Source organism: Caretta caretta, chromosome 1 (assembly GCF_965140235.1).
Source record: "Caretta caretta isolate rCarCar2 chromosome 1, rCarCar1.hap1, whole genome shotgun sequence".
Taxonomy (NCBI): Eukaryota; Metazoa; Chordata; order Testudines; family Cheloniidae; genus Caretta; species Caretta caretta.
This window is the reverse complement of record NC_134206.1, coordinates 129,733,250-129,758,597: the sequence shown is the minus strand read 5'-3', so window position 1 is coordinate 129,758,597 and position 25,348 is coordinate 129,733,250. Positions and strand designations below refer to the sequence as shown.

The 25,348-nt window shown below is 40.3% G+C and overlaps 1 long non-coding RNA gene across 2 annotated transcripts in view; it reads left to right on the top strand.

Annotated features, from left to right (window-relative positions):
* LOC142070311 (uncharacterized) overlaps positions 1 to 24,915 on the top strand; it is a 53,635-nt gene extending 28,720 nt beyond the window's left edge. For both annotated transcript variants that reach the window (XR_012666283.1, XR_012666285.1), the window contains exons 2-3: positions 13,000 to 13,147; positions 24,781 to 24,915. This is a non-coding gene — a long non-coding RNA (uncharacterized LOC142070311). The remainder of the gene's footprint in view (positions 1 to 12,999; positions 13,148 to 24,780) is intronic.
* The last annotated feature ends 433 nt before the right edge of the window (positions 24,916 to 25,348 follow it).

Here is a 25,348-nt window from a genome sequence, read left to right as displayed (position 1 = left end):
AACAGCATCAAAGCTCCACGATCACTTGTTCATCCCCTTTACTATAGAAGCTCTTAAATTAAGAGCTATTTTGATACCAATACAAAATTAACTTGGAGAATGGGATACTGCTAGAGACTGTAATTCTGGCACAAACTGCTATAGATTACAGATGGAGGGTGCAGTATCTGACAGTTTAGAACACAAGGGGGAAAGATGTATGACATATGGCCATATGGTCATACAAATGTCACTTTGTCAGTAGATTATCAACATAGCAGCAAAGGGATTAGGATGACGTATGCGTGTCTAATCTCTGCTTTCCTTTTCCCCCACAATGTGACCATATCTTACACTGAGAAATTTATGTAAAAGAAAACATCAGTCTTTTTATTTTTTATTTTTGAATTTTTATCTTTGTGATCTGGCAATGCTTCTGCATCTGACCAAATAATATTTTGATGCAACCATAGTGACTCATTTTTTAAGATTGTGATCACCAATATCTACCCTTTTCTTTCTGGATATTTCTGTTTCATATATCTGTTGACCATACCCACTTTTTGGTAAAGGAAAAAATCTAGTGTTTTTTGAAACCTAACCCCAGTAGTGACTCCTAAAAAGTCCTCTAGCTATAGTCCCGTGGAACTTTACAATTCTACCTGTCCTACAGTGTCAGTTCCACTGAATTATATTAAGATACTTATTTACCACAGTACAGGTGAAATTGTAATGCTCCAGGACTCTAATCACATGGCTTGCACTGTGTGAACCTCAGATTCTAATATATGGAGTAGACAGAGCCTGTGGCCATGGGCCTCCATAATTTTTGATAGAAGGAGTATCTCAGCTTTTATTTGTTTTTTTTTTTTAAATGCCCTTAGCCCTTTTCCTTGAACTGATGTTATGACATGGAAATTTCCTGCAATATCCTGAACAAACCTTATTGAATTATATTAAAGCTTACTGAATTAAGTTTAGGTATCTTAAGAGTTCATTGTATTAAAATGCAAATGTTTATGTATTATAGGATTCTATCTAATGACATGATAAATGTAAACCCTGGGAAATGTCATGTGCTTTAAAAGGACAATTTGAAAGAATGAGAACTTTTATAGTTAAGTGGGTTTCCCAGGAAATCTCTAGGGGAAGGTATATGCAAATGTTACCCCCCCCCAGTTAGGTAAGAACTCAGCCTTTTGAAGCTTCACCCTGAAGAGGGAAACTTTGTCCAGTGATCACCTGTTAGATGAAGACAGATCAAAAGCCCATATAGTATCAAGGAATGCTGCATAGATTGGACTTGTTCTGAGCCAAGGCAGTTATTAACTTGTAACCACAGAAAAACCTCTTTGTGGGGTTTGAAGGACCCTTCACCTGCCAGAGCCCATGTTGCCATCAGAGTGGTCTCTGGTAAGCTTATTAACGTGTGTAGGATTTTCTGTTTTTTTTTTTTTATTTTTTTGTCCATAACTCGACTTCTACCTTAAGAATAAATGGGCTTTTTTAGAAAGGGTTGTGAGATAATTGTGAGCAATTACGGTGTGTATAGCCTCTGAGGAGAAGTCAAAGCAGGTCTGTTTAGGCAGTCTGACCTGTTGGGGAATTCACAGTGTAGGCAGGAAACTGGGCAGCCTGGAAATACTCCAGTTAGGAGGGAAAATGATACATCTCTGCCCAAGAGAGGGATGTCCGGAAAACTGGAAGCCTGAGAGTGTGTACCTTTGCGAGACCACAGAGGAGGAATCCAAATTCAGTTGCCTTGAATTGTGACATATGTAAACCATCATAAATTGGGTTTTGGGTTCCAGAAGAACTATAGCTATAAGTCATTTAATTTTGGGGAAGACCTCAGATCATTTCTCTGCTACGGATTACCTGTTGTGTCTCATTTCATGCTTAGATTGTATACTCTTCAGAGAAAGGACAATCTCTTTGTTATATGTTTGTGCAGTGCCTAACACTATGGGTCTGAAACATCTGGATCAGTAGTGGGCACCCTGCAGCCCACGGGCCGCATGTGGCCCATCAGGGTAATCTGATTGAGGGCCATGAGACATTTTGCTGACATTGACTGTCTACAGGCATGGCCCCCTGCAGCTCCCAGTGGCTGCGGTTCACTGTTCCCGGTCAATGGGAGCTGAAGGAAGCGGTGGGCCGCAGGGATGTGATCTTGATAGAAAGTGTGTTATAATTTTGTTTTATATTTAATATTTGTTTCCATTATTCTTACACATTATCTCTTAAATTTTGAATTTTTGATAATAAACTTATTATTGTTTTCACTGCAAATATACTCAGTGCCCTGGTATTAAACAAGCAGCTGATCCTGAGTTGAAATATATAAGTCACTGTGTACACTGTTCCCTTGGGGACAGTGGATCTGCTATTTCTGTAAGTGTTCAGTAGAGAGGGGGTGGACACTAAAAGGGAATTCTTCAAAGGGACCCCAGGGACTGGGGTGCACCCACTATTATCTTGAAAGGAAAGGAAGGTCCCAAAAGAGTGCTTGAGTGGATAATAAGTTGGTGGTTTCAGGGAGATGACACCTAGTTTAGCACAAGCATGTATCCCTCATGCTGGAGGCAGAGGGGTAACAAGGTGACTCATAATCCTGGGTACCCCAAGAAGTGTCTGAGATACCACAATACAAAAATGAATAATAATAATTAATGGCTGGTTGCCTGAAACTGAGCCAGCTTGTCTCCTGAGCAACCTACATGACCACTGGCAACAAGTTGGGGCATCTCAATAGCATGAGAGGCTGCATGATCTAATGAAATGATCCTAGTCCAGACATTAATTCTGTCTGTGGTGTTTGGAGTTGGTCAAGATATAGGGCAATTTCTTTCTAGCTTGGGTGTCCACTGTGCTCCAAAAAAAACATTGTGTAGGCACCATACAAATATATGGCAAATGGTGATCTCTGCCACAAAGAGTTTATAGTCTAAAATCTATTCTACCAGTAGACTACTGTATTTTTTTCACCCTTTCCACTGGGAAACCAGACCCATTTACTGCTTCTCTGGTGCTAGGCAAGAGGCTTATTTCAAGGTAATTTCAGAGGAAATCAAAGAGTGATTTGTTTTTCTAAAGATACCATTTTGTTTTAAAAGTAATAATCTATTTCCTAGTTCCATTAAAAAATTTAAATGATCCACGTTCCCAATAATCTCAGTCATAACTGAGTGAACATATTTTTAAATTTTCTTTTTGTTTTAATGTCCCTGCTTCTCAGTATCGTCATTTCATTTAATTTCAGTTTGAAATTTGCTGTGTTCAGGTAGTTTCCTGGGGACAGAGAACAAAACAAATGACTTTTGGGGGATGGAGGATACCTTACTTTCCAGTGTACAACCTTAAGATGTCACTACCAGTTTTCTAATAATATATTTCAGAGTTATTGAAAATGGCTTGACCTTCTTTTCTTTTTGACATTTTGGGGTTTAATTATGTTACACTTAGTACTAAGAGTTGGCTGTTGCCCCCCATCCTTCACCTACTTAGGAGCTCTTGACATGAAAAGGGAATCAGAACATTTTTGAACAGATTTTATGTATTTGTTTTTGGTATAATATCATAAATAATTACTGATATCTTTCTTTGACAAAATAAATGATTTTTTACACAATGGAAATACAGTAGATCTAATGTATCTGGACTTCAGTAATGTTTCCAGTGTTTTAGCCATGTTGGTCCCAGTATATGGGAGACAAGATGGGTGAGGTAATACCTTTTACTGGACCAATGTGAAGAAGAGCTGTGTTGTATCTCTGTGTAGTCTCTTTCATCAACATAAATTGGTGCAATAAAATATATTATCTCACCTAACTTGTTTCACTGAACTTCAATAAAGCATTTAACGGGGAACTACGTGGGAAAATTAAGATTAATACAGGAATTGGAAGATGGGTAAGAGAATGATTCGTTGTGCTGAAAGGAGAACTATTGGGCTGGATGGACGTTTAGTGGAATTCAAGGATTGGTCTTGGGTCTGATCTTATTTAATATTTTAATTAATGACCATTTCAAAGTTATACCTTGCTTAGGTTTTTGTATCTTTCAATATTTTTTCCTTCTTATGCCACACCATTTCTATACTGCAACAATCATTTAGAAAAAAAAAAAAACAATGTAAAAATAAAATCCCTTATAATGATGTTAAATTTAGGGAATGTAGTCTGTACAATTTTTGATTATACCTAGTACCTAATTTCATATCTTTTACGGTTTGCAGTAGGATCTGGCATTACATTGGAGGAACATGACAGATTATTCACATGCAGAAATGTATCTCTAATTTCTAGGGCAGATGAATGAACAGTTTACAATTTGCACTGACTACATGGTTTGGATCTCTTGGCAGTTTGCCTTATTTGACCTTCAGTGTTCTGGGTCTCACAGCAAGTTAAAGGAATAACAGTTTATTGGAATATAGTTCTATACTCCTCTCTGACTCCTGGTTCACATGTAGGACATAGAACAGTCTACTCAGGAAAAAGGTAGTAGTTATTCTTGTCTGACACCTAACACTCTTAAGCTAGACCAAGGGAAATGTTAGTTTCATTCACAAATAAATTGTGGGAGTCCTTGGTTTGAAAGTCTAATAATAGGTGGAAGATTCCTTTCCTGGGGAACATGTACTTCAACTTTAGCTTAATGGATGGTTCGCAGACAAGATGTGGGATGTGCATATTGACTTTCACTGTCTATAGAGCCAAGATGAAGTGAAAGGTATGGAATATGCATAGGGAAAATTGGTGATGATCTTAGGTGTTGCAGACAGTTAAAAGGACAGAGAGAGAACAATATATTTTCAAGACATATTTAACATCTATACTTCAAGTACAATGAACAGCCTAGTCTTCTTATGTATAGTAACTTACTTTCTCACAAATGCTATCTAAAAAAAGGTAAAATAAATTTAACCAAAGCTAACATTCTTTGTATAGTTCTTTCATCTTGCTATAAATTTCTTTTAGGATCTCTTTCCAAGATTTTTAATTTTCTTGAGCTGATGTGGTTTTTAAAGGATCTTGCTTCCCTTTCTCTTTGCTTCTGGCTTGCAAGAAGTCAAATTGTCCCAATTAATTTGTAGTTGATGTCACTCGACAAATAAAATAAATGAATTTTGCAATCTTCACTGGGGACTTCTAGTTGGAAAAAGGCAAAGAATGGAAAAAGGAGGTGAAAAAAAATAATGAAGCAGAAAACCACCTACAAACCTCACTTTAAGCACATGCTGTGTGGTTGGCTTGAATTCCTACCCTTCACAAGACCCATTTATTTGGAATCCTTGTCTATTTTTCTCTTTTTACCTCTGATTTAATGACTATCTTCACCCTTCCCCTTTAGTTTTTTCACCTGTTCTGTACATTTATCAACTTTAATTTGACTCAGTTATTCTTTCTCCACATCCTTAATTTATTTCCCGTTAGCATGGGCTAGATCATGAAGGATGAGCATTTAATCATATACTTCCATTAAAGCCAGTGGGTCCACTCACATAAGTGCTTCTCAGGGTGAAAAAGGGCTCCGTCATCTGGCCCTATATTTTTATGCCCCTTATTTTTCATTCTCACATTGAATGTGCTTTCTTTCTATTTCTTCGCTAATTATCCTTTTTTACTTTAAAGGTCATAACTGAAAGAGACATCCTAGACCAAATAGGGTTGCCAACTTTATTTTCGCCAAATATACTATTTAATGCATCCTTTTTGTTCCACTTTCAACCTACATGTTGCTGACACAGACAGTCTCCCTCTCAACTTAAGTTCTATACTTAGATTTTAGCTGCCAGTTCTGCTTGTTGTTTATTAGGAGCAGCTTTATACTGCTTAATATAAATGTATGTATCCTTGAACAAGAGCTTTACTAACTGCTCCATAATGAGAAACTCTGAAGACTCATTCATAGTCCACTGTGAAGATTTAATGTTTAGGAAAACAACCATTCAGAAAGACTGAAAGATCTCTCACAGATTGTCTATTCTAGTGTAATTTCATATTAGAGTTTCAGCTGAGATTCTTTTTCCTTAATGTAACTCACCTCAAAATGGCCTCTTGTAATAAATAGGTACTTTTCATTATTGCCATAGCAGCACATGCATCTTCTGATTTTATTTTTTGGTATCAAGCATATATTCTGGGTAGAGTGGGAACCATTAAAAAGTTAACAGCGTGGTACGACATACCTTTTTAAATATAGGAATTACTGTGGTAAGTTAAATCATGCAGTATGGTACTTAACTTTTCACTGACATCCACTGTAAATGGCAGTTATTGGTTTATGATGTTTGATATCCCCAAAATTGATTAAAATGTGCCCATGCTATAAGTGATTTTTGATAAAACATGCTCTTTACTTGCAAATATGAATAAAGTTGGGCATTTTAGTATGTCACTCCCTTCTGATTTCTGATATTTCCCTGATGTTCTGGTTCCCTCTAAATAGAATTAATGAGTTCAGTAATCTTCAAATTTGATTCTTTTATTTCACCATAAAGGTTATTTTCTGGTGGCATAAAGTAATAGGTTGTGAACTTTTCCAACTCTTCCACACACACAAGTCTCACTTACAGCATTTCTTCTGCTTTTCATGTTGAAGAAAGAGTTCAACCTAAAGTGACTTTGATCTGACACAAATGCCATAATACATAATACCTTCCTTTGCATTTGTTTCATTCAAATTAATCTTACACTGCCACAAATCATTAGAATATAAAATTATCTGGAATTACTAAACCATCTGAAAATGGCAGGTATAATTTTAAAAAAAAATGTAGTGACAGACTTTGTTCCAAAGATGATGCAAAATCTTCCCTCATGTAACTCTTCTGCCAGGTCTCGATAGCAACAAAAAGGGCTGAGTTCAATTTTCTGGAGGGTTTCATGAAAGACTTAACTAGTATTGTCTTGACACCCCACCCTTACAGAAACCTAGAAAACTATAAGGAGTACTTGTGGCACCTTAGAGACTAACCAATTTATTTGAGCATAAGCTTTCGTGAGCTACAGCTCACTTCATCGGATGCATACTGTGGAAAGTGTAGAAGATCTTATTATATACTCACAAAGCATGAAAAAATACCTCCTCCCACCCCACTGTCCTGCTGGTAATAGCTTATCTAAAGTGATCACTCTCCTTACAATGTGTATGATAATCAAGGGTGGGCCATTTCCAACACAAATCCAATGGAAATGGAAATGGCCCACCTTGATTATCATACACATTGTAAGGAGAGTGGTCACTTTAGATAAGCTATTACCAGCAGGACAGTGGGGTGGGAGGAGGTATTTTTTCATGCTTTGTGTGTATATAATAAGATCTTCTACACTTTCCACAGTATGCATCCGATGAAGTGAGCTGTAGCTCATGAAAGCTTATGCTCAAATAAATTGGTTAGTCTCTAAGGTGCCACAAGTACTCCTTTTCTTTTTGCGAATACAGACTAACACGGCTGTTACTCTGAAACCTAGAAAACTATAGCTACCATCCTTGGTGTCCCTGATGGGAAATACTTCTCCACTCTCAATCACTGTATCCAGGAATTAAAACAAAGAGAACTGGGGGCAGGGGTGGGGGCAGGGGTGGCAGCAGAATGAATTTGGGAACACCAAAAATTGTTAAACCAACAAATTCTATGAGGTAAGATTCTGATCCCCCAGAGGCCTTAACAATGGCCCCAACCTCTGTTCTCCTGCCAACTGTTAGTGTCTGGTTTTTTCTAGCCACTTCCCTCCTCCACACTCAGTTAGACATTCTGGGTTAGAGAGGCCAAGGATCCTGGCAGGTTAGTACTGTCCAGGCTGCTCTGGAGGCTCTGCCACTTGAACTAGCTGATGTGACTTCAGCATTAATTGATTGGTAAGGAAACCCACACTACAGTCCCACAGATAGGCTGCTGCTCTCTCCCCAGCTTCAGCACAAACCATCTCAGCCCTGCTCCAGGCACCACCATTCTGCAGCATCTGATGTCTTGAAGCTGCCACTGCCTCTCTGCACCAACTGTCGCCACAAACCTGCTGCCATCCTGTGCCATCCATCTCCTGAAAGCTGCCACTCTCAGCCTGCACTGTTTCCAGCAGTCTTGGCTCAGCTTATTAGAGAGAGATCCATGGTATCTAGGACTCTTTGCAGAGTTCTCACCACCAGAAAGATACTCCCATAAAAAAGTAGCAACTTTTTCCCTTCTCTCTCTTCCTTGTTAGCTTTGTCCAGGCTCCCTTACCCAATTGTGCCTGACAGCAGTCTCAGTCGGGGTTTTGGACCCAGGCACATTTGATGTCAACCTCTTGTACTTGTCACCTCTCCAACAGATGCTGGCAGAATGCTCCCTCTCCAATGGAGCTCTCTACCTATCTGCTTTTCTTAAGCAGCTCTGTGCTGCTCTTCTCCCATTTCACCAACAGGTGACAGAGAGCTTCCTTCTCTTTAAGTTGTCAGGCCATGGGGATTACACTTGCTTCCAAATCCCTTCTCCATTATCAGGCGGAGGGAGCATTCAACACAGATCGTCAACATCCCACATAAGTGCTTTAACCACTGACGTACAGTTTATAAGGGAGGTGGTGGACTTTGGACTTTTTTGGATCTAGTCCTTCTTTCCTTTGCTTTTGTCAAAATGCCTGAAGATTAAAAAAAAAAGAAGAATAAGAATAAGAAGAATTGAAGAACAAAATAAAACGTTTCATTTGGACAATACCAAAACATTTAGACTTTTTCCAGTTCAGTCTAAACTATTCCTCAAACTCGACATGAAATCATGAATAGTTTGGGTTACCACAAAAACTGCATTTTTGTCCAATAAATTATTTATCTGTAAAATTTCATCCAGCTCTATTTGGGAGCACAAGTTTCAATGACTTTTAATACTCATGGAACCTGTGCTGTTAAGTCACTTAAGCACTTCTGGACATGTTTGGGGACATCTTATAAAATTTAATACAAAAGTATACCCCATTGCAGAATTTTATAAGATTAGGAAAAAAAACCTATAAATTATTTCATGGTCTACTATATTCCTTAGGTTTTTAGCATAATTTCTATAAAACTCTCTACAATATTCTATACAATAAAATGTTTCAATAAAGGATAAAATGAAGAGAAACTCAAAAAATTCTCCTTTCTTTAAGTTTGGTTGACTATTTTGTTCCCAAGATTTTGAAAGTTTCTTATAGTTGTTCAGCCACTTGGGAGCCTGAGTGAATACCACAACTAAACTGAAAAACACTTCTCATCCTTCCTGGCAGGAATGAAAACAAAGAAATTCCCAGGTTGCTCCTTTCCATTGGCATATATTCTTTTTAAAAAAATGATAATCCTCCAGGGAGAAAGCAAACCTTGCAATCCACAGATCAAATAGTTTCTTAGTTTCAGTGAGACAAATCTGCTCCTTGGAAAGGCACAGGACAACTGGGGAGCTTTATCTGAAATGACCTCCCCCACCAATTCCACCTTTCCCCAACATTCTTGAGTCTGCTATTTTTCTAAAAATAGCACTATATCCATCGGCTGTGAAATCCTCACTGTATATGGCTTTACACCCATGCACCTGCCTGAAGTCACACTTCTCATAATGTAAATCCTGCCTTCCACCACAGTGATGTGGTGGAAGGAATGCTAGAGAGCTCTCAGTGTCCTCTTGTTAAACCTTCACAACCAAAGGAAAGTAAGGGTTAGTTCTCTGCTTCTGGTGGCATTCACCACTTTTCTGGTTATGCTCTGACTCACTCTCCCAATAAGAAGTTTACTACTCAGCTACTTCAGCAAGTCTGCCACACCAGCAGAGGGATTTTTCAGAGGGGAAACTTTTCAGTGCCTCTCAGCATAGCATATGCACGGAATGGGGAGGACTGGGTGAGAGATTCCATTACAGGAGGCCTGTGCTTTAAGCACCTAAAATAGCAGATAGTGGGAGAAGGTAAAGCCTCTGGATCCCTGCTTTTCTTTGAAGGGGAGACACTTGGTTTTCAGATATCAAGCCCACATGTAGGGCCCAGGCTGCCAAAAGCTCCTTTGCCTAGCCAACCACTATCCTCTGCCAAGCTCATCCTCTCCACAGGGTTTACTTTCACTCCCAAACCTTATTATACTTATCTGACATGTTGGTGCCTCTTTCAATAGCCTTATCTATTACCCATAAAATCAACTTTTCTCATGGTTCCTAAAAAGGTTTCTAAAATGTCCTCCTATGCTAAAAAAATAATTAAAAAAAATAGTGGCTGTCATTCTACTGAAGGAGGCAGCTGCCCCGAAAGATTCTGTGGATAAAAGAATTGAGCCATAGAATAAATCAGAAACAACTTGCTGAAGTGGAGTTACAGCTGAGTAAAACTAGAGCAAGTGAGGGGAAAAGCAGGCCCTGAGTAGTTATACATTTAGAAGTCAGAAATGGGATGCTTTATTGATATCTAAAAATCTAAGCCTATTTCCTACACCAATTTAGCTTTTTGATATCAGATTAGATATTTATTTTCAGTGATGCAGTTAAACAAATTTGAAAGCAAGTCTGATGTATCCTAAATAAACAGGCTATTATTAAATATTATTTTAACTAGTATTGTTTTATTTTCAAATAAAAGTCATTTATGCCCAAAGTATACTGGCACTTCTTAATTCTGAGGTTTTATTCTGTACAGCTACTAAGCAATATATATATTGCAAATCACAACACAATTATTCTAAACAGAAAACAAAAGAGAACTTAAAATGCTGTTTTTTTTTCCAAAGAAGAGTCCAACATCTTAAGCCTACAGTTATTCCTTTGTTTTAGTTTTATAGGCATCTTTATTTCTTTTTAATCTTTTAACATAGCATGTGCAGTAATTTTTCATTTGCAGGAAGAGACCTTGTATTTTATGATGGTGTCTTCTTTTTATAGCATCCACTTTTGTAAACATATTTTTGGCAAGTAAGATGAGCCAATTGTTTGAACTTTCACATGAAATATGCAACGTTTTCAGAATTTACAAGTACTAAAGTTTCATTTTTAATGTCTACATTGCTTCTTCTAAGAGAGAATTGAAATACCCTACTATGAGCCTTACTGCTTGAAACCTGTCTCTTCCTAAAACTGTCACAAGCTAGTGAATCACTGTCTATTTTTAAGGAGGACAAGCCATGAAGAAATGTGTACTTGGGTAACATGGTCAGACCTAAAAATCTTTGTTCCTAAACCAGGCTATGATGGAATGTATAAACCACACTCTGGTTAACCATGGATTTTAACAGGAGCCTGAGCCTAATTAGGCCACTGAGTAGCACCTGGAAGTGTGTAAGTAGTGATCAAACCCACCTGAGTGGGAAAGGGGGAAGCTGGCTCTTCAAAAAGGAAGGAGCACAGGGCAGTGGAAAGAAGACTAGGATGGTGATCCTGTTGAAAGGTATTTGGGAGTTTTCACTCTTGAGCTAAAGTCAGAGTGAAGTCTGGGAGGCCTGGATCGAGAACCAGAAGGCACTGAGCTAAGAGGTGGCCTGGGAGGATGGGGACAATGAAGCCTGGTTCCAGAGGTGGGTTGGCCTGAGCAAGGAGGAACCCAGAGGCAGTGAATCCCAAGAAGCAGGGATGGTAAGTCCTCAGAGGCATTTGGATTGAAGTGTGACGGGCTACAGTGGGAGAGGGAAGAACTTTTCAGTCAGTCCCTTGGTAGTAGGAGTGGAGAGGCCTGAGGGGTTCAGAAAGGCTCCTGTGGGATAAGGAGGAAGCCTGTGATGGGGAGAAGATACCTTGGAAGACACAGGATTGGAGCAAGCTCCTGTGGCTTACCCTGATACAAGGGCAGGAACCAAACATCTGGGGTAAAGCCCTGGGAGGTACTGATCATTACAAAGAGCCCAGGCAAGGGGCTGGGGAAAATCCTTGAAACAAGACAAGTGGTAGAAATGAGTTCAGGGAGGTAGCAGCAAGATGTCTGACAAACCAGGTCTTGGCTTCTCATCCCAGTACCCCTGGACTGGAACACAACAAAGACTGTGGGCCTAGGTTCCTTTACCTGCCACTGCGATGGTGGCTTGAATTCCTCTGACATAAGGGATTAAGAACTTTTGAGACCCCTGAGAGAACAGTGTGAGGTCCATTGGTCCAAACGTAAAGATACTGGATTTTCTGTCAGACTTCTTGTTACACTTGAAGGGTGGGGACTAAAACATGCCCTGGCTGGTGGGCTGAATCATACAAAAAGACAGATCACCACAGAACTGGCGAAATTGTCGGCAGGGAGCGTTAGAGAGAAAAGAGCTCCAATATAATGCTCAGCCACAAAGAGCGTGCCAGTGGTGAGTGCACTCTACAACACATGCTAAGAATTCAGTGGTTCCTCTAACCCAGAACCTAGCTCCAAAATTCCTATTCCCTTAGACTTTGTAACACCAAACCTCTTAGGATTTCAAAACTAACCTCTAAATATGGCCTCTTCAACTCAACACTAGTATGCACTGCAGTATCACTGGTGCATTTTAAATATCATGGATTGCACTTAAAGCTGGGCCAACTTTTTGAGACAACTTTTTTCAACAAAAATGCAGATTTGCATCAATCAAAACGTAGCAAATTTGTGTTGAATTTGTCAAATGACTTCAGTCAAAAACAAAACAAATTCCAAAAGTCAAATTTTTATCTCTTCACATTGTCAAAATGTAACATTTCAACTTAGATTCTATTTTTTTAAATTTCTTCAATTTTCTTTTTTAAATAAAAGGATCCTGAAAACCAAATAGTTGTTTTGGGTCAAACAAAATATGATTTTTATTTTATTTTTTATTTCAGCCATTGAACTGAAAAAAATTGTAGTGCAGCTCTCATTAAATACACAAAAGCATTTTATAAACATATAATTGCTTAGTTCCAAAAGAATGTAGTATGTAAGGAATCTCTCCATTTCTCTTTTTATTTGTTTGCATCTCCTCTTAATGTTGATTTAATATGTTTTAATATGCTGCAATGCATTTATTCTTTATGACAAAGTATGAAATATCTGGATGACTGGAAAAAGGCTAATGTAGTGCCCACCTTTTAAAAAGGGAAGGAGGAGGATCTGGGGAACTACAGGACAGTCATTCTCACCTCAGTCCCTGGAAAAAATCATGGAGCAGGTCCTCAAGGAATCAATTCTGAAGCACTTAGAGGAGAGGAAAGTGATCAGGAACAGTCAGCATGGATTCACCAAGGGTAAGTCATGCCTTACTAACCTAATTGCCTTCTATGATGAGATAACTAGTTCTGTGGATGAGGGGAAAGCAGTGGACATGTTATTCCTTGACTTAGCAAAGCTTTTACTTCGGTCTCCCACAGTATTCTGGCCAGCAAGTTAAAGAAGTATGGGCTGGATGAAAGGACTATAAGGTGGATAGAAAGCTGGCTAGATCATTGTGCTCAACGGGTAGTGATCAATGGATCCATGTTTAGATGGCAGCCGGTATCAAGCAGAGTGCCCCAAGGTCCTGGGGCCAGTTTTGTTCAATAACTTCATTAATGATCTGGAGGATGGCATGGATTGCATCCTCAGCAAGTTTGCAGATGACACTAAACTGGGATGAGTGGTAGATACGCTGGAAGGTAGGAATAGGATACAGAAAGACCCAGACAAATTAGAGGATTGGGCCAAAAGAAATCTGATGAGGTTCAACAAGGACAAGTGCAGAGTCCTGCACTTAAAAGGACGGAAGAATCCGATGCACTGCTGCAGACTAGGGACCGAGCGGCTAGGCAGCAGTTCTGCAAAAAAGGACCTAGGGGTTACAGTGGACGAGAAGCTGGATATGAGTCAACAGTGTGCCCTTGTTGACAAGAAGTCTAACAGCATTTTTGGCTGTATAAGTAGGAGCATTGCCTGCAGATCGAGGGACGTGATCATTCCCCTCTATTTGGCATTGCTGAGGCCTCATCTGGAGTACTGTGTTCCGTTTTGGGCCCCACACTACAAGAAGGATTTGGAAAGAGTCCAGCGAAGGGCAACAAAAATGATGAGGGGGCTTGAGCACATGACTTATGAGGAGAGGCTGAGGGAACTGGGATTGTTTAGTCTGCAGAAGAGAAGAACGAGGGAGGATTTGATAGTTGCTTTCAGCTACCTGAAAGGGGGTTCCAAAGAGGATGGATCTAGACTGTTCTCCGTGGTACCAGGTGATAGAACAAGGAGTAATGGTCTCAAGTTGCAGTGGGGGAGGTTTAGTTTGGATATTAGGAAAAACTTTTTCACTAGGAGAGTGGTGAAGCACTGGAATGGGTTACCTAGGGAGGTGGTGGAATCTTCTTCCTTAGAGGTTTATAAAGTCAGTCTTGACAAAGCTGGGATGATTTGGTTGGGGATTGGTCCTGCATTGAGCAGGGGGTTGGACTAGCTGACCTCCTGAGATCCCTTCCAACTCTGATATTTTATGATCCAATCTATAAATAACTAGTACAAACTTCAATTAAATAATTGATTTACTAAGTCAGGGGTGGGCAAATTTTTTGGCCCGAGGGTCACATTGGGGTTGCAAAACGGTATGGAGGGCTGGGTAGGGAAGGCTGTGCCTCTGCAAACAGCCTGGCCCACACCCCCATCTGCTCCCTCCCACTTCCCACCCCTTGACTGCCCCCCTCAGAACTCCCGACCCATCCAACCCCTCCTGCTCCTTGTTCCCTGACTTCTCCCTCCCGGGACCCCCCTGCCCCAACCTCTCCACCGGGACCCCACCTCCTATCCAACACCCCCTGCTCCCTGTCTCCTGACCACCCCCGCACCGAACCTCCTCTTCATCCAACCACCCCGTGACTACCCCCCAAGACCTCCTGCCCCTTATCCAACCCGCCTTCCCGTGCTCCCTTACCAAGCCACTCAGCAGCAGGACAGGCTTATTGGAAAGCCTGGGAGGTGTGCGGGCGCAAGCCACACTGCCTGCCTGGCTGCAGAGGAGGAGGAACAACAGGGGAGGGGCCAGTGGCTAGCCTCCCTGCCAGGAGCTCAGGACCCTGGCAGGACAGTCCCAGGGGCCACTGGAGTTTGCCCACCTGTGTACTAGGTACTACTTTGTCTCCTACTCCAACCTATTTGTAATATAGTATAACAAAAAATACTGTATTATCTCCATGAAAAATAAAACTTCTTGGAAAAGAGAGAAAGGAGTGCACACTTTTAGAAGTTATTCAACTTCTTTCATTTAACTTAAGACTTGGAGTGGAGTCCTAGCCCCAATGAAGTCAATGGGAGTTTTGCCACTGACTTGAGTAAAGTGCAGCTTTCACCCAGGTTCTGAACACATTTAAACTCAGTTAATGAAAATATCTGTTTAAAAGAAGAGGTACTTTCAAGCTTTGAGAGTGTAACTAGATAGGCTGCACAGTCCCCCCCCCCCTTTTGTATGTCTTATGGGGAAAACATAACTTATAAATGAACAGCTGAAGGATGTTCTTGTCATACTAGAGTTCAGCATGATAAACACTCATTTTGCAACAAAATTCATTATAATTTTCACCCTGAATAAAACAGAGGCCTTATATTATGTTACCCACTAAAAACTTAGGTTTGTACTGAGCTCCAGCCCTTGACAATCCAATTACATATAAAAATCGATCCAAGCTCTCTGCAAACCTCATCAAGGAAAGCAAGACTTTTCCACTCAAGGTCCATTAGGACAGAGTATTATGCCTGAATCCTTGCAATCCAAGTTTATTAATGTGGGCTTAAAGCTAGTGTTTAAATTTTAGTTTGTCTTTAATCTTACTTGCTATTGTCTCCCATAAAGTGTCACTTGAGTGAACAGTTCTAAAAAAAGAGCTCTAGACATGTATGATGTCAACTGGCCCTTTCTTAGTGTCTTGAACTTCGAGGATGAAGTTATGATCAAAGGTGATTAAAGTACCATGTGATGGGGAAAATTTTTCAACAGTGTTGCGCTACTTCTAGATTTAGCAAGTTAAGGTTATCCACATTAACAGACTTTGCAGGTCTTTTTCACTATTTGGTCACAGTCCTTTTGCATTAATTTCATAGTGGCCTGTTTGTGTAATCGGAAATTTCCTTCACAGTGATGCAGGGATAGACACAAATATCTAATTATACAGTTTTTAAAAAGTGGATGCTCAGCATTTCTTTGAAAGTGTTATTTTCCATCGCATCAGGGGGTAATGTGTTCCCATTCATGCTGACGAGCATAAATTATTGCTAAGATTCTGAAAATGGGTTTTGCATAAACTTTGAAAGTACTATAGGAGTAGGCCCCATTGGCCTAAGAAAGATTTCTTATTTCAAGGACGTAGCTGGGGAGTGACCAAAGCACTGCTTGAAATGGGCTCAGACAGGGCATTTGGTGTGCATTCATTGGGAATCAGGTATATAACTGTCCAAGTTTTTCATGAACTTGTAATGTCTGCATGTGATACCACTCAGACTTTCGCATGGTGCATGTGGCATCCACAGAACTAAAGGGCTCCATGTGAAGCTGCTTCTACCTTTGACCACCCAGAAGCAGGAGAGGAGTTCCATGTGCCAGTCATTGTCACTAGCCTCAAAAGGAGATGAACAGGAGAGTCCCATCACTATCCTCAGTCACCAGGATAGAGAAAGGATTGTTCCACTGACTCCCAGCCACCCAGTGCCCCGTACAGAAGAAGGCAGGAACAGTACACAAGGCTGAAGATTCTGTGGTGTCTCCCCTACCCTGGGTTTGTGGAGAAGGTGAAGAGGATGGGATATATATGAGGAGCCTGCAAAAGGGCTGGGGTTGGAAGCAGGGAACTGAACTGATTTAGCAGGAGTTTTTTATCAGATTGAAATGGTTCAGGAGGCCAACCTGGTGGAGCTCAGGATCAAACCCTAAGGTTGGAACAGGTGTACTAGGCTGACATCCATGTGTCATATGTGTTACTTTCCTGAAAATAGCCTTGTTTGAGCTATAGGACTCTGATTCCCTTCCTGTTCCTTGTTGTATTGGTTAATGTCCAAACGTAAGAGTTTCATGTCTATTCAGCTATGATCCCAGCATGCTACCCCTCAAAATAAGAGCTTGATAGTCTTCTGGACTTCAGTAAGTAATGCAACAATCTTGCAAGTAGTTCTCAAAACTAGCACTGGGACTGGTAAAATAATGTGAGTCTGCAAATTCACAGTAAAAATGACAAACTAGTAGTAAATTCATAAAATATAAAGAAATGTATAGAATTGTGAACTGAACTTTTAATGTATTAGCAATATGCTGTATCCTTGAATGTGAATGTGGCAAAAACTAGAAAACAATATTATAAAGGATCAGGGACATTTGTAGCAAAATTAGAGTACCTTTGGTAATACGTTTCTTTATCACCATTTTATGTTCTCATCAGATAAAGTCTCAGGGACTAAAAATATCATGTTTAGACTTATGTCTGGGTTTCATCAGGAAAGTGGATTTTGAATTTGAGCTAGAGTACTTTCCTATAGAATGTGGTTCTACCTTGCATTTTATATCTTGATGATTTCATCCATGAGAGTGTATTGTAGCTATGAATATAGCTATAGTACCTTATGTGGCATCTTATAATCAAATAATTTTTAGTGTGGATTTTATGTTGTCAGGGTGATGAAAGCCCTAATCAAAATTAAAATTTAATTAAATTTAATGCAGCTGTTCTACTTGTAAGACTCAAACTGAAATTTGCAAGTCTGAATAACTTTTCTGCAAGTATGACATATATGCACAGGTCAGAAGGGGCACACCAATGTTTGATGGACAGATTTATCTTAGCTAGCTTTTATTTCATTTTCTTAGCAGTCTCTCTAAAAATGTTGGTTTTGCTCATAGAGCACTCTGTCTCCCACCTGTTTATGGATGAGTCCCCTTTGAGAGAGAGTGCTGATAACAGGAACTTGATTCCAATTAGGAAACCATATATTTAAAAATATATATATTTTATCAAAACAATTTATCTAAAGAACTCTTCAAGGCCACATTTGCATCATGCAGAAAAGATTACTTGACACTCTGAAATCTATATGCATACTGTGGAATTTGGAACTTTAAGAACTGTGGTGATTGAAGGATGGTATGGCAAATTCTGGGCTGCCAGAGTTCCAAAGGCTTGTCAGTTGGAAACAGTTTCAAGCTGGAGCTAGATAGGACACTGAAATGAAATGAGGCTGTATGTAACTTGTACACAAGGATTCTCTCATTGTGCTAACTCAACTATTTTGTGTTTATTTTCTAATTGTTCCGATCCAATTAAAATGTTTATATTTTAATTAAAAGGTGTGATTGGCTGATTAGATATTTGGAAGATATTTCCACTTGTAAAGCAATGGTCATTTTTTAGAACTTTCATGGTTACAGTTCTAAGTTCCAAAAATGTATTATTGGGAAGATTTCAATAGTTCATACATCTTTGTTTTTTAGAGTCTTCAGAAAATATATTTTGGACATATCCTTGTTTTTCCCCAAAGGCTTAGCCTTTAGGGAGGTTTTTGTGGAATAGTGTTTCCATTCTCCACAAAAATCTACCTTCTTGGGAGTGTAATGTGTTTAGAGATTCCAACATGTCAGTACAGTTCTGGCTGTGAATCAAATAAATGTTTCTTTCTTCATCTTTAGATTGCCTTACTGAGGTGTTGATTAAACGATGAGGAGGACTGCTGTTGCAATTAACACTAAACAAGAATTGTTAATTGGCTTTTTGAGGCAAATCAGGACTTTTCTTCTGCTATCCTATGTGTTTGATATGAGTTCATAGGTGGAGCAGGACTAGTGAAAATTAACTGTGGAGGGCCTGACACTTTAAAATTCAATCTGTTTAATTTATGTACCTACAACACAAATTAGAATTTAAATAGAGTTAAAGGAAATTATAAATGTGTTTATAATGTCAGCTGTATAATTTGCTCATTTTCTAATTAGATTAATTGAATTTGGCATCTTACATTTGAACAACAACAACAAAAAATCTCACCACCCAACAGCCTAGCAATAATGACAGATACATGAACCCTTAGGAGACTAATTCAGAATGCATGTCTGAAAATTCTTCTAGTCCATTCTGTTTGTGTTTGGCATTGTTGGCTTTATTGAACTGGTATGCTGAAAAAGGAAGCTTGTCAAACTGCAGGGAGGTGGGGAAGTCACAACATTTATGTCTAGATGAGGGGAATCTTTTTTTAAAGGGGAAAAACTGTGTTTATTATATGGTGTCTGTGCACAATTCTGGGCACCAATCTTGCAAAGACTTAAGCATATGCTTAACTTTGTGGAAAGCTAATTGTGTCTGTTTTTCCAGGATCAGAGACCTGGGCCTGGATCCACAAAGGGGCTTAGGCCTTGCAATGCTGAGCTTTTGGGTATATAGAAAATCACAGGAGCAACCATGTGATCCACAAAGCATGAGTTAGGCACCTAAACTTCCTGCACAATAAATGAGAAGAGACAGGAGCTTGAGACTGGGATCCACAAAAGCCAGCATGCTATCTGGGGAGCTGCCTAAACTGTCTAATAGGAGATGCAAATGAGAGGGGAGTGTCCTACACCTTGTACCTCTCACAGATTTGGGGGCCTCAATCTGGGATGCAGGAGGCACTGCTCCCTGCTTCCCATCCACAACTGGGAATCCCTTTTCTGGAGTCAGGCAGCTTAATTTCCCGAGGCTAATACATTGTGAGAATGTATTAGGTCAGTGGTGGGCAACCTGCCCTCCGCAGCCAAGGTTCGCCATTCCTGGCCAATGGGAGCCGTGGGAAGCAGCTATCCCTGTGGCCCACGCTGCTTTCCCCAGCTCCCATTGGCCGGGAACAGCAAACTGCAGCCACTGGAAGCTGCAAGTGGCCATGCAAGCAGAAGGTCAATGTGAACACTGTCTCACGTTTTCCCCCAGTGGATTACTCTGATGGGCTGCGTGTAGCCTGTGGGCCGCAGGTTGTTCCCACTGTGTTAGGAGCCTGCCACACTGCACAAAATGGCCAGAGGAGGAATACAGGTGCCCACCTCACAATCTTTTAGCCCAGTGGTTACAGTACTCACCTTGGATGTAGGAGAACAGGTTCAATTCCCCTGGGAATAGGGGGTAAGAAGATTTGAACAGGTTTCTCCCACCTCTCAGAAAAGTGCTCTAACTATTGAGCTATGGGATATTTGGGGGGAGGAGGCTTTTTCAATTTCTCCTGTTCAACCTGAGGTAAATTGATCTTGTCTGTCTGAAAGTGGTGCATCTTCCTGTTTAGCACAGCATTTGTAACCTATGATGGTCTGTGGTGTTTAAGGCCTATTTGAATCTTGTTTGATTAATTACAGTGTCTTGCACTGAACTACAGATCTTACAGTTGCAAGTCTGTCAAAAGAACATATTGTGGCCAATGCACTGATCTATTTCATTCTTGGTCAATGTACATGAATTATTGATTTTTAAAAAGTGCTAGTTATGCATGTGATAAAATACCCATTTCCACATGTGTTTACCCAGTACATAATCACTAAAAGCTTGAGTCTATAAGGTGCTGAATGCCCTGACCTCCCATTAAAGACAGATGGGAGCTGACGGTGATCATACCTCTTCAAAACATTCAGTACTTTGAAGCAGCATCGGACCTTTAGAGCTGTGACAGGATTCCCGGGGTGCAACATGGACTGTGGGACTACTGAGCCCTCTGTCCCACCAACCTTTGGGCTGCCTCTCACACTGTGATGCTGTGACAAGCTACAAACCTCTGGCAGGTACTGCACATACACAGTCATCCGTAGGCAGGGACACACCCAACTGAGTTACATGAATACTTCTACCAGCCACTCATGAACAAACAATACAGAGGCTCCAGCCAATTCTCCGCAGATCCCCAGCCTTGCACCTGTAAGGTGTTGCATTGGTCAGAAGCCTGGCCAGTGTAAATTCATTACCCGGACTGCCCCTCCCTTGATGTGGAGAGGTCGCACACTAGCCTTTGTAAACTGAGCTGAGATTTCCTAAGCACTTCAACCACAAAACACTGTTTTTAGGTAAAATATAAAACAGATTTATTAACTACAGAGAGATTCTTTTAAAGTGATTATAAGTAGCAAGCGTAGAGACGAAACTGGTTGCCTAAGAAATAAAAGTAACTTCTCAGTCGGAGTTCTGTAAATTAAGCAGGATTTGAATCAAGCTGTCTTGCATCCTGATAGATGGTATAGTTCCTCAATGCACAGGCTGGAACCCTTTTTCCACCCTGGGACCACCCTCCCCAGTTCTAAGTCTTTGTCCTCCAGGCATGTTTCCAGGTGTTGAGTTGTGTGGGCAGTGAGGCCCAAGTCATGATGTCACTACCTCTCTTTTATAGTTTCTTCCAGCTTGCTGGAAAGATCTTTTGCTATGACCTGGGTCAAGCAATCTCCATTGTACATGTGCTCTCTCTGAGATGTTTGTTGGGAGAGTGGATTCACTTCAATGGGTCATCTGCACGTCTGGCTACTCCATTGAAGTACCTGAAAGGTTGGTTATAGATGTTCCCAACCTCACAACATATTTCCATAACACATACACAGCAAAACTTCATAACTTCCCATACAATGATAGCATATATAATCCAACAGGATATTAATGTTCATCACATAAAGACTTTTAAAATTATACCTCATAAAGCATAATTTGTACAAAACAATCCTAATTATGACAGTTGTCAATATGAGGGTTCCAGAGTGCTGCGTTGAGGTACAGAGTGCCACAAGAGTGCTTGCTAATTAATGTCCTAACTACTCAGAATCCTGGATAATACAACACTTAATTATCCTTAATTTCAATGATATTACATGGAATTAGCTTTAGAATGCCTTCCAACTCCAGAGACTGACACAATGATTTATCTTCGATTCTTGAATCATGTCAACTACTCAATGGCCTCACGTGAAATATCTGATTCTTAGAACTGTAATAAGCAACAAAATGCAATCTAATAAAAGTAAACAGGGACAAACAAATTCAGATGTAGAAAAGTTGCTAGCCAACGATAACGGAGAAACTATATTAGCACTGATAGATAGCAAGCATTTTTTCATATGCTCATTTCTTTCACTGTTAATGAGGTCTACTTTGGGATTGTGTTCTTTAAAATCACTGCTCTCTCCTCCTCCCAAATCTGTATGTACTCAAAGTTGATGGACCTGATTTCCTTTTGAATAAAACAGAAGTCAGTGGAGCTATTCAGAAGTAAAACTAGTTAGAGGAGAATCACACTTCATCTTTGAACCTTTACATATGCTAAACTTGCATAATTCCCCCCCCAGTCTTTATATTTTGTCTCCTGTCACCACGCTCTGACCCATCCATGCTAGTTCTGTTCCTCTTCTCCTCTTGGAATCCTGACCAGGGGTATTCTATCTGCTACCCAAGATCCATAAACCTGGAAATCCTGGATGCCCCATCATCTCAGGCATTGGCACCCTGACAGCAAGATTATCTGGCTATGTAGACTCCCTTCTCAGGCCTTACGCTACCAGCACTCCCAGCTATCTTCAAGACACCACTGACTTCCTGAGGAAACTACAATCCATCAGTGATCTTCCTGAAAACACCATCCTGGCCACTGTGGATGTAGAAGCCCTCTACACCAACATTCCACACAAAAATGGATTACAAGCCATCAGGAACAGTATCCCTGATAATGTCACAGCAAACCTGGTGGCTGAACTTTGTGACTTTGTCCTCACCCATAACTATTTCACATTTGGGGACAATGTATACCTTCAAATCAGCAGCACTGCTATGGGTACCTTCATGGCCCCACAGTATGCCAACATTTTTTATGGCTGACTTAGAACAATGCTTCCTCAGCTCTTGTCCCCTAATGCCCCTACCCTATTTGAGCTACTTTGATGACATCTTCATCATCTGGACCCATGGAAAAGAAGCCCTTGAAGAATTCTACCATGATTTCAACAATTTCCATCCCACAATCAACCTCAGCCTGGACCAGTCCACACAAGAGATCCACTTCCTGGACACTACAGTGCTAATAAGCGATGATCATGTAAACACCACCCTATACTGGAAACCTACTGACCGCTATGCCTCCAGCTTTCATCCAGACCGCACCGCACGATCCATTGTCTACAGCCAAGCTCTGATACAACTGCATTTGCTCCAACCCCTCGGACAGAGACAAACACCTACAAGATCTCTATCAAGCATTCTTACAACTACAATACCTACCTCCTGAAGTGAAGAAACAGATGGACAGAGCCAGAAGAGTACCCAGAAGTTACCTACTACAGGACAGGCCCAACAAAGAAAATAACAGAACGCCACTAGCCATCACCTTCAGCTCCCAACTAAATCCTCTCCAACACATCATCAAGGATCTACAACCTATCCTGAAGGATGACCCAACACTCTCACAAATCTTGGGAGACAGGCCAGTCCTTGCCTACAGACAGCCCCCCAACCTGAAGCAAATACTCACCAGCAACCACACAACAGAACCACTAGCCCAGGAACCTATTCTTGCAACAAAGCCCGTTGCCAACTGTGCCCACATATTTATTCAGGGGACACCATCACAGGGCCTAATAACATCAGCCACACTATCAGAGGCTCGTTCACCTGCACATCTACCAATGTGATATATGCCATCGTGTGCCAGCAATGCCCCTCTGCCATGTACATTGGCCAAACTGGACAGTCTCTACATAAAAGAATAAATGGACACAAATCAGACATCAGGAATTATAACATTCAAAAACCAGTTGGACAACACTTCAATCTCTTTAGTCACTTGATTACGGACCTAAAAGTGGCAATTCTTTAACAAAAAACTTCAAAAACAGACTCCAACGAGAGACTGCTGAATTGGAATTAATTTGCAAACTGGATACAATTAACTTAAGCTTGAATAAAGATTGGGAGTGGATGTGTCATTACACAAAGTAAAACTATTTCCCCATATTTATTCCCCATTCCCCATATTTATTCCCCACACACACACTCCCCACTGTTCCTCAGATGTTCTTGTCAACTGCTGGAAATAGCCCACTTTAATTATCACTACAAAAAGTCCCCTTCTCCCCCCCAGCTCTCCTGCTAGTAATAGCTCACCTTAAGTGATCACTCTCCTTATAGTGTGTATGGTGACACCCATTGTTTCATGTTCTCTATGTATCTAAATCTCCCCACTGTATTTTATACTGAATGCATCCGATGAAGTGAGCTGTAGCTCACGAAAGCTTACGCTCAAATATATTTGTTAGTCTCTAAGGTGCCACAAGTACTCCTTTTCTTCTCCTCTTTTGATTCTCAGATTCTCTCTTTTATTTCAGTCTGTCACACTGCCTTCTCTCAATTGACTCTTTCAGCAGTAAAATTCTAGATGCAGTTTTAAAGTGGATAAAAGAATAGAGATATTTGTGAGAACTTGATAAATAAGCACATGAGGCTGGCATTATGGAGGAGAGTTGAGAAAGGGATGATGTGGTGATATTGTCATTGTTCCCAAGATAACTGCACCTCTATCCCCTCTATGGTGTAGTTGAGGGTGCCCCCTCAATGTCCTCTGTCACCTTTTTCCATCTGTTTCTCTCCCTCTAGAGTAGGGATTCAGGCTTCAATTTGCTCCTGTAAATTGTGATAACCTTAGCCAGTCTTAGTTTAGTTCAGCATCTACTGTCCTGTTCTCTCCCAGGGTTCGACAGGGTTTACCAGTGACCACCCAGCATTTGTAAAGCAAAGTATTTATTCAGAATCAATAGCATTAGAGAGAAGATATATTGAAAAGAATATGCAGCTTAAATGCATGCCTCTCTTACCAGGTACCAGCCATCTGGAAACCCTGACAGGTTTCAAAGTCTTTCAGACTGGAGCTGGGTGCATAACTGATTTTTTTTTTTTTTTTTTTTTTTAAGGTCAATGGCACTTCTGGGTGAAGAAGAAGAATAACCGTAACTAATAATTTCGACCTGAAGCAAAACCAAATTTTTGCATGTTTCAACTAATTGTTAAAGTTTACAAAAAATTCATTTTAGATCAAACAAAGCATTTTAATTCAACTCAAAATTAAATGTTTTTGTTACCAGTATTTTTAATGTTCTTTTTTTAAATAAAAGCAAATTAAACAAATGACTAGATCCACCATCAGAGGAGGTGACTTTCCATATTCATAACTGGTGGGCTATTGGGTAAGACTCTCAACTTGGATGAGAGAAACTCAGGTTTGAATCCCCACTCTGGAGCACAGGCTTGAACCCAGTTCTCCCATCTCCCCAGTTTGGTCCCCAACCACTGTACTATCAAGCGTATTTTTCTCAAGCTCTGTTGCTGAAGCTTTTCCACTTTGTGGAACTAGACATTGGAGCAGGACTCAAACTTGGGTCTCCCATAATCCAGGTGAGTGGCCTAATTACCAGCCTATAGAACTACTCTCTCTAGCCTACAGATTATTCAAGTATTTCATACAACGTGCAACACACCTGC